This window comes from Anolis sagrei, chromosome 3 (genome assembly GCF_037176765.1).
Source record: "Anolis sagrei isolate rAnoSag1 chromosome 3, rAnoSag1.mat, whole genome shotgun sequence".
Taxonomy (NCBI): domain Eukaryota; kingdom Metazoa; phylum Chordata; class Lepidosauria; order Squamata; family Dactyloidae; genus Anolis; species Anolis sagrei.
In genome coordinates this window covers 164,081,736-164,095,280 of record NC_090023.1, presented here as the reverse complement: position 1 = coordinate 164,095,280, position 13,545 = coordinate 164,081,736, and the positions used below count along the sequence as shown (strand labels likewise).

The following is a 13,545-nucleotide window of genomic DNA, read 5'->3' as shown; positions in this document are numbered from 1 at the left end:
TGCATCTCATGGTGCCAGAGTGGGCTGTTCAGCGCTTTCCAAGTCGCCCAGTCCTCTGTGTGCCCAGGGGGGAGTCTCTCATTTGGTATCAGCCATTGGTTGAGGTTCTGGGTTTGAGCCTGCCACTTTTGGACTCTCGCTTGCTGAGGTGTTTCAGTGAGTGTCTCTGTAGATCTTAGAAAACTATTTCTAGATTTAAGTCATTGACGTGCTGGCTGATACCCAAACAGGGGATGAGCTGGAGATGTCACTGCCTTGGTCCTTTCACTATTGGCTGCTATTTCCCGGCGGATGGCAGGTGGTGCAATACCGGCTAAGCCGTGTAATTTCTCCAGTGGTGTAGGGCGCAGGCACCCCGTGATAATGCTGCATGTCTCATTAAGAGCCACATCCACTGTTTTAGCGTGGTGAGATGTGTTCCACACTGGGCATGCATACTCAGCAGCAGAGTAGCACAGTGCAAGGGCAGATGTCTTCACTGTATCTGGTTGTGATCCCCAGGTTGTGCCAGTCAGCTTTCGTATGATATTGTTTCTAGCACCCACTTTTTGCTTGATGTTCAGGCAGTGCTTCTTGTAGGTAAGAGCTATTGGAAATGAGGCCAGCGGAGTGTATAAAAGCTACAGACCAGGAAAGCTCATCTACCGTGCTTCAAACAGACAAGGGTGCCATGAGGGTTGAACGAAAAGTAATGCCCCCACCTTCATAACTCCTCAATAATAATAATAATAATAATAATAATAATAATAAACTTTATTTATACCCAGGGGCGGCTCAACCCATTACACAAAGTAAGCATTTGCAGTATAGTTGATTTTGCCCAGGGGCGCTCTTGGGGGAAAATAGACCTTGACATATGCAAGCTGTAGTTACTGGGATGTACAGTTCACCTACAATCAAAGAGCATTCTGAACTCCACCAATGACTGAATTGAACCAAATATGGCACACAGAACTCCCACAACAAACAGAAAATATATATCAGTGATTGGTTAGGAGCCCCCGGTGGCCCAGTGGGTTAAACCCCTGTGCCGACAGGACTGAAGACCGACGGGTTGCAGGTTCAAATCCGAATCTGGGGAGAGGTGGATGAGCTCCCTCTATCAGCTCCAGCTCCTCATGCGGGGACATGAGAGAAGCCTCCCACAAGGATGATAAAACATCAAATCATCCGGGCGTCCCCTGGGCAATGTCTTTGCAGACGTTGATGTTTTTATCATCCTTGTGGGAGGCTTCTCTCATGTCCCCGCATAAGGAGCTGGAGCTGACAGAGGGAGCTCATCCGCGCTCTCCCCAGATTCGAACCTGTGACCTGTTGGTCTTCAGTCCTGCCAGCACAAGGGTTTAACCCACTGCGCCACCGGGGGCTTCTCTCGGATGCTTTGATTGATCAGTAGGAAATGCCAAGGAGAGGATACTTCTTGGCCACATCCCCACTCTTGGACCTCTTAACAGCATTACAGATTTCTGCATAAAATGGCACACTGATTACACACACAGGAATAAAAATAAACTTGTCAATCAAATAAATCTATATTTAATGATCCTTCCAACAAAAACCCGTGCTCGTTTTCTCTTTCTGCCGCTCGTTTCCTCTTCTGCACTCTGCTCAAAGGTGCTGGAAAGTGATTTACGCCTTTCACTAACAGGCTGACTAAAAACTGGCTTTTTAACCATGAAAATGGAAAAAAAGTTGTATAAAATTGGGCAGATATTATAAAAATATATGTTTGGAGCAACACAAAAATGGGGGTACTTTTCCATTATCTGGGCGGAGGCCACTAGGGGTGCTAGACAGAAAAGGATAGTCCACTTTATAGGGGGAGGGTGGTTGAAGGAGGAAAACCATTACCCCCTGTTTTCCTGTCATTCCCCCCACCCATGTCACCATCATGGAAATAGCCTTCATTTTTGAAATGGGAAGTGTGTGTGTGTGTGTGTGGGGGGGATAACCAGTAAAAATGGGGGAAATTGTTTCCTTCTTCAACTCTCACCTGTAAAATGGATTATCCTTCTCCTTCTAGTGCCCCCTGGTGGCCTCCACTCGGATAATAGAACAGTACCAAATAGCTCCACTGGCTTCCCATTAGTTTTTGGGCAAAGTACAAGGTAATGTTTTTGACCTTTAAAGCCCTACATGGTTTGGATCCAGATTACCTAAAGTATCAGCTTCTCCTGTACAATCCACCCCATACACTTTGGTCTTTTGGGGGGCATCTGCTCCAACCAGCCAGAACTCGGTTGACAACCACCACTCAGAGGACCTTTTCAATGGCCACCTCAAAGCTATGAAATGACCTGCCGGTAGAGCTCTGACAGCTAAATCAGCTGAAGTGAAGACCTGTCTCTTCTGGCAGGCCTACCCAGACAGTCTTTAAACATAAATATGAATTTTAATGCATGCCCTTTTGTTTAATCCCTTTTTTGTCCATTTTAATATGCATTTTATAGAGATATGCTCTGGTATGTAACTTTTATGGAGGTAAGTTTTAGTGTGTGTATTTGTACTGCTTTTGCTATTTTTATGTATTTGTATTGTTTTGTAAAATGCCTCAAGCCATGAGGAGAGGTGGGTTATTATTATTATTATTATTATTATTATTATTATTATTGGTCTTTCCAACAAAAAACTCGTGCTCATTTTCTCTTGCTCCTATACGGGGCGTTTCTTCTTCTTCTGAAAGCCTTGTGTTCCATTTCTGCTCAAAAGATGATTTCTTCATACACAAATACTGACAAATACAGCTTAATTATATTTTGTTGATTCTTGCTATTCACTTTTTGTATTTTTATTTGTGTTCATTTCAGGAAAAGGATGATTTAGGCTAAGAGGTCTTATAATCTTTTAAACAAATAAAATTTAAAAATATTTCTAGAAGAATGGTACTCTTGCATAGTTGAGACTTGTTTTATATTGGCAAGAAAGCCAAAGCAAATTAGGTATGGTGGTGTAGGAGTGAATGAATGTTGAAGAGTGTGGGCTGTACACATTTGTCAGGGATGAATGTTTTCAATTTTTTTATAAATTGATAAATTTGAGTGGACTAAATTTCAAATGTCAAAGGGATGGCATTCTACTAGAGTAAGTTTTGGTGGAGGTGGAAGAAGATGGTCGATGAGGAATAGAATGAGGAGTGGTTCGTCTTCATGATGCTTAACAACTGTTCTCACAAACACATGTTCACTGGCTAGGGCTGAGAGGGGATATGATAGCCATGTATAAATATGTGAGAGGAAGCCACAGGGAGGAGGAGGAGGAGGGAACAAGCTTGTTTTCTGCTTCCCTGGAGACTAGGACGTGGAACAATGGCTTCAAACTACAAGAGAGGAGATTCCATCTGAACATGAGGAAGAACTTCCTGACTGTGAGAGCCGTTCAGCAGTGGAACTCTCTGCCGCGGAGTGTGGTGGAGGCTCCTTCTTTGGAAGCTTTTAAACAGAGGCTGGATGGCCATCTGTCAGGGGTGATTTGAATGCAATATTCCTGCTTCTTGGCAGGGGATTGACTGGATGGCCCATGAGGTCTCTTCCAACTCTTTGATTCTATGATTCTATGATTCTATGGAAGGCCACAGGTTACCTGAACTTGGATTATATAGAATGTGGGCTTCAACATAACTGGATATGAATCTATATGGGAAGCAAGTGAGAAGAAAGACTTGTGGAAACCAGAAGCTTGGGTTATGGAAGGTCACACAAAAACATGTGAGAATACAAAGTGCAACTGAAATGCAGTTAAAATTCCAGTTGTGCTTCTCAGAATTCCATTATTAAATGACATTTTTATTCTGACTTCCAATTTATTTGCAAAAAAAGGAAAACCGAAGATGGTGAAGAGACAGACAAAATAATTTAAACATTAAGCAACATTAAAGTCTACAAACTATCTACAGACCCACTAAAAAAATCCAACTAATGTTACACAGAAATGTTGGACTACTCTAACAACTACTATGTCAGACTACACAGAGAAACCATTGAAATACACATGCATGTGGACAATTTCAACAGAAAGGCGGAAACTATGAAAATGAACAAAATTAGTCTGCAGTGCCTTTTGTGTTCCTCTCACTTTTGCAGCAGTCTACCATATACCATGCAGCTCTGGACAAGTTTACATAGGGACCACCAAACACAGCAATGTCCAAACACAAATCAAGGAACACAAAAGGCACTGCAGACTAATTCAACCAGAGAAGTCGGCCACAGCAGAACACTTGATCAACCAACCTGGACACAACATATTATTTGAGAACAGAGAAATGTTGGACTACTCTAACAACTAATATGTCAGACTACACAGAGAAGCCATTGAAATCCACATGCATGTGGACAATTTCAACAGAAAGGCGGAAACTATGAAAATGAACAAAATCTGGCTTCCGGTATTAAAAAAACCCCTCTAAAATCAGGACAGTAAACCAGGGGGATTCCAGACAGGAATAAATCAGGGCCAGCTAACACCTCCTAATAAAGGTTCCCCTTAGGCAGCATGCAACTAGACTTTGAAGCCACAAGGCCATTCAATGCTAATCAAGGTGGCCAATTGCAACGTTCACACTTCCTTCCCACAGACAAGAGTTCTTTCTCCCAACCTGGACACCATTCCACAGAAATATAAACCCTACTTGCCTAGTTTCCAACAGATCCCAACAACCTCTGAGGATGCCTGCCATAGATGTGGGTGAAATGTCAGGAGAGAATGCCTCTGGAACATAGCCATACAGCCTAGAAAACTCACAGCAACCCAACATTAAAGTCATCATAATAAAAACGGTTTAAAAGACAAGATTTAAAAATTCAATATGTTGATGTCATTACAACAATAACATTAATTTAAAAGGCTAGACTGAAAAAAAGGTATCTCCTCTTCATTCTTTTCCTAAAATCAGCAAAAATGGAAGCTGATCACAATACATTCTGGAAGTAACAGAAAAGTAAGCCCACTCCTGTGTTTGAGATGGTTTCAGATGGTAGTTTTTACTTATCAAAAAATAAGTATAAAAGACATCTAAAAAATAAAAGAGCGCCATTATTTTATAAGCAAGTGATGATTGAAATATTAAGGAATTATTTCCAAATGTGAAATATTCTTCACATATAAAATATAAGATATTACTTACAGTATTGCTGCCATTTTGTGCCTCATTTATGATTTAGGGGAACACACGCAGTTTTCTGGGGCTGAGAGCTTGTGAATTACCCAAGTCGCCCAATAAACATTGGTCTCCAGAATGGTAATCTACTATGCCAAGCTGACTTTGCTAGCAAAATTGCAGATTGCATAACATCAAAATATAGTATTTTTAATGGAAAAGCCATCTCTAAGTGCATCTCAGTAATGGCTCCTGGGATGGAGCAGCTGTTTTCAGAGCTGTCCCAGGTCAGACTTTACCATCTTCTTTGGGCTAACTATTCTAGGGTTACCTGGACCATTGTAAGTGGGAAAAGCATCCATTAATCTGCAAATTAGACCTGGGAAAGTTACTGAGTGCATAACACATGTGGGATATTGGCCTGCATAAATAATATTGTGTCTAGACAGAGGCGGCCCTAGATAATTTTCAATGGTAAGCAAACAGGATTTTGGTGCCCTCCCCAACCAATCACTGATATAAATTTTCTGGTCGTCGTGGGAGTTCTGTGTGCCATATTTGGTTCAATTCCATCACTGGTGGAGTTCAGAAGTCTCTTTGATTGTAGGTGAACTATACATCCCAGTATCTACAACACGCATATGTCAAGGTCTATTTTCCCCCAAGAGTGCCTCAAAAGCGCCCCTGGGAAAAATCAACTATACTGCAAATACTTACTTTGCGTAATGGGTTGAGCCGCCCCTGTGTCTAGATCCAGGGAAGTCATGCTACCCCTCTATTCTGCCTTGGTTAGACCACACCTGGAATATTGTGTCCAATTCTGGGCAACACAACTGAAGAGAGATATTGACAAGCTGGAATATGTCCAGAGGAGGGTGACTAAAATGATCAAGGGTTTGGAGAACAAGCCCTATGAAGAGCTGGGCATGTTTAACCTGAAGAAGAGAAGGCTAAGAGGAGACATAATAGCCATGTATAAATATGTGAGAGGAAATCACAGGGAGGAGGGAGCAAGCTTATTTTCTGCTGCCCTGGAGACTAGGACACAGAACAATGGCTTCAAACTACAAGAAAGGAGATTCCATCTGAACATTAGTAAGAACTTCCTGACTGTGAGAGCCGTTCAGCAGTGAAACTCTCTGCCTCAGAGTGTGGTGGAGGCTCCTTCTTTGGAAGCTTTTAAACAGAGGTTGGATGCCCATCTGTCAGGGGTGCTTTGAATACAATTTTCCTGCTTCTTGGCAGGGGGTTGGACTGGATGGCCTATGAGGTTTCTTCCAACTTTACGATTCTGTGATTCTATAATTCAGCTCCAAAAGAATGTGATAGAAAAAGAAAAGGAACAGCCAAGATACAATAAAACTAAGCTCACACAAGCAACTTTGAGAGAGCATATCCAATATGATAAATAAGTGCTATATTCATATGCAAATCACACGACTGTAATTTGCATATCCTAACAGAGTGTTTGGTTGAAACATGTTATGTGCATGGAGGCAAGGAAACACATTGTGAAGAGGAATAGAAACATTGAAAATACAGCTTTATTTCTTTATTTTAAATACGTATATTATTATTGCCACTGCTCTTGCCATTTCATTTTGGAAGAAATCTGCATTAGAATTCAAGGAATAACTACAAAAATGGAAGAACATAAATCATAGAATCATAGAATCAAAGAGTTGGAAGAGACCTCATGGGCCATCCAGTCCAACCCCCTGCCAAGAAGCAGGAATATTGCATTCAAATCACCCCTGACAGATGGCCATCCAGCCTCTGTTTAAAAACTTCCAAAGAAGGAGCCTCCACCACACTCTGGGGCAGAGAGTTCCGTTGCTGATCAGCTCTCACAATCAGGAAGTTCTTCCTCATGTTCAGATGGAATCTCCTCTCTTGTAGTTTGAAGCCATTGTTCCGCGTCCTAGTCTTCAGGGAAGCAGAAAACAAGCTTGCTCCCTCCTCCCTGTGGCTTCCTCTCACATATTTATACATGGCTATCATATCTCCTCTCAGCATTCTCTTCTTCAGGCTAAACATGCCCAGCTCCTTAAGCCGCTCCTCATAGGGCTTGTTCTCCGGATCCTTGATCATTTTAGTCGCCCTCCTCTGGACACATTCCAGCTTGTCAATATCTCTCTTGAATTGTGGTGCCCAGATTTGGATACAATATTCCAGGTGTGGTCTAACCAAAGCAGATAGAGGGGTAGCATGACTTCCCTAGATCAAGACACTATGCTCCTATTGATGCAGGCCAAAATCCCATTGGCTTTTTTTGCCGCCACATCACATTGTTGGCTCATGTTTAACTTGTTGTCCACGAGGACTCCAAAATCTTTTTCACACGTACTGCTCTTGAGCCAGGCATTGTCCCCCATTCTGTATCTTTGCATTTCGTTTTTTCTACCTAAGTGGAGTATCTTGCATTTGTGACTGTTGAACTTCATTTTGTTAGTTTTGGCCCATCTCTCCAATCTGTCAAGGTCGTTTTGAATTCTGCTCCTGTCCTCTGGAGTATTGGCTATCCCTCCCAATTTGGTGTCATCTGCAAACTTGATGATCATGCCTTCTAGCCCTTCATCTAAGTCATTAATAAAGATGTTGAAATAGAGAGCTCCAGCGGACACTTCAGACAATATTTCAGCTCTTCCTGATTAAAAGCCAAGAAATACAGATTACATATGACCAAGATTGAAGTGCTACATGGCTTTGTGGGTAAAGAAAAAGGAAATATGGGATTTTCCTCTCTGGTTTACATTCCAGTCAGGGCTCCATGGTTGCTCATGGAAAGGGCTCCCAGCTGTCCGGTGGGTGCCTCTGAAATGAGTTGGTCTCGGTCCATTTCCTAGCAAATAGCAAATCACTTTCAAATGAACACATTTGGCACCTTTTGCCGGCAGCTCTTCCCTTAGGACTGAAACCAGATTGCCGAAGGCTTGCAGCTTTTACTTTTTTTTAATGAACATTTTATTTGGTCTGGTATATACTGTTTGTTGAAAATTACCATGTCGCTTTCAGATGGAAAGACTGTTTCCACATTCATGTCCCCTGGGGGTAAAAAGTTCCTGGAGCAGCCTTCCAGAGTGTCACTTTCCTTTTGGAGACATGCTTGGAGAGGTGTACAGTCATTTTTAACATTAAGATATTCATTGCGAGTCAGATAAAATAACCAGATATTACTGCTTGACTTTAAAAGACATGCCATTTTGTAGAAACCAAGACTGCTTCTTGGCAATTTGTAAAATTTAGGCGTGCTTCATTTCTTCCCTCACTAGTTACATTATAACAACCAGCAAATTGTCTCCTTCCTCTCCAGGTAGGGACTGCTCAATAATGAATGGCCAGCAGCCATTGAAAGCCATTAAGTCAGTATTTCTCAATCTGGGGGTCGGGACCCCTAGAGGGGTCACGAGGGGGTGTCAGAGGGATCACCAAAGACCATCAGAAAACACAGTATTTTCTGTTAGTCATGGAGGTTCTGTGTGGGAAGTTTGGCCATTCTATCGTTGGTGGGGTTCAGAACGCTCTTTGATTGTAGGTGAACTATAAATCTCAGCAACTACAACTCCCAAACATCAAGCTCTATTTTCCCCAAATTCCACCAGTATTCACATTTGGGCATATAGAATATTCATGTCAAGTTTGGTCTAGATCCATCATTGCTTGAGTCCACAGTGCTCTCTGGATGTAGTTGAACTACAACTCTAAAACTCAAGGTCAATGCCCACCAAACCCTTCCAGTATTTTCTGTTGGTCATGCGTGCCAAGTTTGGTCCAATTCCACCACTGGTGGAGTTCAGAATGCTCTTTGATTGTAGGTGAACTATAAATCCCAGCAACTACGACTCTCAAATGACAAAATCAACCCCCCCGCCCCATTCCATCAGCATTCAAATCTGGGTGTATTGGGTATTTGTGCCAAATGTGGTCCAGTGAATGAAAATACATCCTGCATATAATATATTTACATTATAATTCATAATAGTAGCAAAATTCCAGTTATGGAGTAGCAATGAAAATAATTTTATGGTTGGGGGTCACTACAACATGTGGAACTTGTATTAAGGGGTCGTGGCATTAAGAAGGTTGAGAACCACTGCATTAAGTAATGAATCAAGCAGGTTACTGTGAGTTTTCCAGGCTGTATGACCATGTTCCAGGGGCATTCACTCCTGATGTTTCATCCACATCTATGGCAGGCATCCTCTGAGGTTGTGAGGTTTATTTGAAACAAGGCAAGTGGGGTTTATATTGTTGTTGTTCATTTGTTCAGTCGTTTCTGACTCTTCGTGACTTCATGGACCAGTCCATGCCAGAGCTCCCTGTCGGTTGTCACCACCCCCTCTGTGCCCTGTGGTGTGAGACTGGGACAGCGCCCTCTCTTGCTGCTACCGGGATTGTTATCTTGGTCAATCCAGTCACTTCAAGGATACCTTCCATCTATCTTGCCCTTGGTCGGCCCCTCTTCCTTTTTCCTTCCATTTTCCCCAGCATCATACTCTTCTTTAAGCTTTCCTTTCTTCTCATATTTATTTGTCGTGTCAGGGCAATCAGTCAATTGTATTACATTTCTAACAGAACAAAACAAACAGACAGACAAAACACAAAATTTGCAAGTTTGGTAGTTGATTAAATGTCCTTTGACTAGTATCTGGCACTTGGCGTGCTTCTGGTGTTGCTGCAAGGAGGTCCTCCGTTGTGCATGTGGCAGGGCTCAGGATGCATTGCAGCAGGTGGTCAGTGGTTTGCTCTTCTTCACACTCACATGTCGTGGATTCCACTTTGTGGCCCCATTTCTTGAGGTTGGCTCTGCATCTCGTGGTGCCACAGCGCAGTCTGTTCAGTGCCTTCCAAGTCACCCAGTCTTCTTTGTGCCCAGGGGGGAGTCTCTCATTTGGTATCAGCCATTGGTTGAGGCTCTGGGTTTGAGCTTGCCACTTTTGGACTCTCGCTTGCTGAGGTGTTCCAGCGAGTGTCTCTGTAGATCTTAGAAAACTATTTCTAGATTTAAGTCATTGATGTGCTGGCTGATACCCAAACAGGGGGTGAGCTGGAGATGTCTCCACCTTGGTCCTTTCACTATTGGATGCTACTTCCCGGAGGATGTCAGGTGAGGCAATACCAGCTAAGCAGTGTAATTTCTCCAGTGGTGAAATGATGTGACCAAAGTACTTCATCTTTGCCTCTAAGGTCCTTCCCTCCAATGAGCAGTCAGGCTTTATTTCTTGAAGTATGGACTGGTTAGATCTTCTTTTGGTCCAAGGCACTCTCAGAACTTTCCTCCAACACCACAGTTCGAAAGCATCTATCTTCCTTCGCTCAGCCTTCCCTAAGGTCCAGCTCTCACATCCGTAGGTTACTACAGGGAATACCATTGCTTTAACTATGAGAATCTTTGTTGCCAGTGTGATGTCTCTACTCTTCACTATTTTATCGAGATTGGACATTGCTCTCCTCCCAAGAAGTGAGCATCTCCTGATTTCCTGGATGCAGTCTGCGTCTGCAGTAATCTTTGCACCTAAAAATACAAAGTCTGTCACGGCCTCCACGTTTTCTCCCTCTATTTCCCAGTGGTCAATCATTCTTGTTGCTATAATCTTGGTTTTTTTATGTTTAACTGCAACCCAGCTTTTGCACTTTCTTCTTTCATCTTGATTAGGAGGCTGCTCAGCTCCTCCTTGCTTTTGGTCATCAAAGTGGTGTCATCTGCATATCTAAGGTTGTTAATGTTTCTTCCAGCAATTTTCACCCCAGCCTTGCATTCGTCAAGCCCCACACATTGCATGATGTGTTCTGCATACAAGTGGAATAGGTTGGGGAGAGTATACAACCCTGCCATATGCCTTTCCCAATCTTGAACCAGTCTGTTGTTCCATAGTCAGTTCTTACTGTTGCCACTTGGTCCTTATACAGATTCCTCAGGAGAGAGACCAGGTGATTTGGTATGCCCATACCACCAAGAACTTGCCACAATTTATTATGATGCACACAGTCAAAGGCTTTAGAATAGTCAATGAAACAAAAATAGATGTTTTTCTGAAACACCCTCCCTTTCTCCATTATCCAGCGGATATTGGCAATTTGGTCTCTTGTTCCTTTTCTAAACCCAGCTTGTACATCTGGCAACTCTCGCTCCATGTATTGCTGGAGTCTTCCTTGCAGGATCTTCCTTGCTGGAGTCTTCCTTGCAGGGGTTTATATATCTGTGGAAAATATATCCAGAGTGGGAGAAATAACTCTTGTCTGTTTAAGGCAATTGTTCACCTTGAATAGCATCGAATAGCCTTGCAGCTTCAAGGCTTGGCTGCTTCCTTCCTGGGGGAATCCTTTGTTGGGAGGTGATAAGCTGGCCCTGATTGTTTCATATATGGAATTCCCCTGTTTTTATAATAATAATAAAATTTTATTTATATATCGCTCCATCTCCCCGAGGGGACTCAAGAGTTTATTCTGTATCAATACATACAGAATAAACAACATAAACATAAGATTAACAAAACAATATAAGCATAAGAATTGTCACCGTAACACATATATCTTAAAAGTAATCCTGCCTGTTCAAGGCAATTTAAAAGGCTGGGCCAAGATTAGTGCAAGCTAGGGGACCTGGGAATTAAGTGTAATGCTATAGCAGGCAACAGCAATAATATATATGGGTCTATGCTTGCTCATTTCTGGGGCCTATTACAACCTGACTCCATCCGCTTGGGTCCTATCTTAATGCAGTGATTCCCAACCGGTGGGTCCCCAGGTGTTTTGGCCTACAACTCCCAGAAATCCCAGCCAGTTTACCAGCTGTTAGGACTTCTGGGAGTTGAAGGCCAAAACATCTGGGGACCCACAGGTTGAGAACCACTGTATTAGAGGAAGTGGCCTGGGTAATTGGTAGGAAAAATAAGGCTATATTCAACAATGTCTAGGGCTGAGCTAGAACTAGTCGTTCTCAAAGGCTTGTTGAAACCACCAGGTCTCCAAGCTCTCACGAAAGGAAGGGAGGGATGGGGTCTGTCTAATTTCCCTGGGGAGGACGTACCAGAGGCAGCGGGCCACCACTGAGAAGACCCTCTCTCTTGTCCCCACCAACCATATTTGTTTTTGAGTGTTGTTCTTTATTTACTGTCCCGATTTTGCAGTGACAGTGACCACAACATAGGGTCAAATGTTTGGACTCTTAAGGTCACAAGCTGGAGCAGAGCCAGCTCTATAGTCCACATTTCCATTCCTATGGTTGCTTCCAGTGGTCCTATGCTTCAGAATGGGAGAGAAAGGAACTAAACATTGCCCTCCTCCTTTTTTCTTTGTCTTTTCTTTCTCTCTCCCTGATTTTTGAATAATGAACCAGATCTGGGGAGAAAGGAAGAATAAGAGTAATTGGAGGAAAAATTAAAAGAGGCAGCAAGGAAATTGGAGATGAGTCATGGACAAGATGCAGTGATGAGCCATGGCCTGAGAGAACAGACACCGAGTCAGTGGAGAATGTGGGGGAAAGTAATAAATGAGTGAAGCAATAGAAATAGAATACGTGTAGGCAAGATCAGAAAGGAAAGGGACTGCAAGGGGATTTAATTTAAACAGTGACAATGATTCACTGTGCTAGAAGAAGGAGGAAGGAAATTGGGGGAAAAAACCCAAGGTTCTTGAGCAGGGATAGCAAATATGGGCACGGAACTGTTCAGCCAGCATGATAAGGAATGATGAGAGATATAGTTTAATAGCACTTGAAGGCTACACTTCCTGCACTATTATTTCAGTGCAATTTTTTTGATACTCAGACTATGTTTCAACAGCATTACTATGGTGATGCAGGAGGTACGAGCCATACTGGGTGACGTCATCAGAGGGGGTGACACCAAAAGCACTGTCTATAAAAATTTGGTGCAGTGTTTCAGCAGATATTTATTTATTACTAGCTGTCCCCTGCCACGCGTTGCTGTGGCCCAGTCTGGTGATCTGGAAAATAAAGTAATGGTTTCTAATCTATGTAATTTCTTTATGCTTGTGGGTAAACCGTATTTCTTGTTGTTTCTTTGTCAGTGTAGATGTGGAGAGTGTCTGGTTTGCCTACTCTGGAATATGCAACATAGAATTGTCCTTCTTTACGGGTCCCTTTCAAATGTATGGTATTATATCTCTCTCTGTGTGTGAATCATATCTATCTATCTATATCTATGGCTGGATGGCTCTTTGTCAGGAGGGCTTTGATTAGATTTTCTTGCCCTGGTGAAGAGAGTTGGACTGGATGGCCTTAAGTATTTTCTGTTGGTCATCAGGATTCTGTGTGGGAAATTTGCCCCAATTCCTCTTGGCATCCCCCCCAGCAACAACAAGGGTATCCCTCTGGGCAGCTAGACCAGGAAATCCCAACTGGATGGCCCCCATGAGAGTCTTCCTCCAGGAGCAAACCAACAATGGGCAACTTGGAAGTCCCTGAACAGACTCAGAAGTGGAGTGGG

General features: G+C 42.8%; 1 protein-coding gene across 1 annotated transcript in view; it reads right to left on the bottom strand.

The window, feature by feature from the left end:
- PHYHIPL (phytanoyl-CoA 2-hydroxylase interacting protein like) overlaps positions 1–13,545 on the bottom strand; it is a 193,338-nt gene that overhangs the window by 128,073 nt on the left and 51,720 nt on the right. The gene's annotated exons all lie outside the window — the stretch shown is intronic.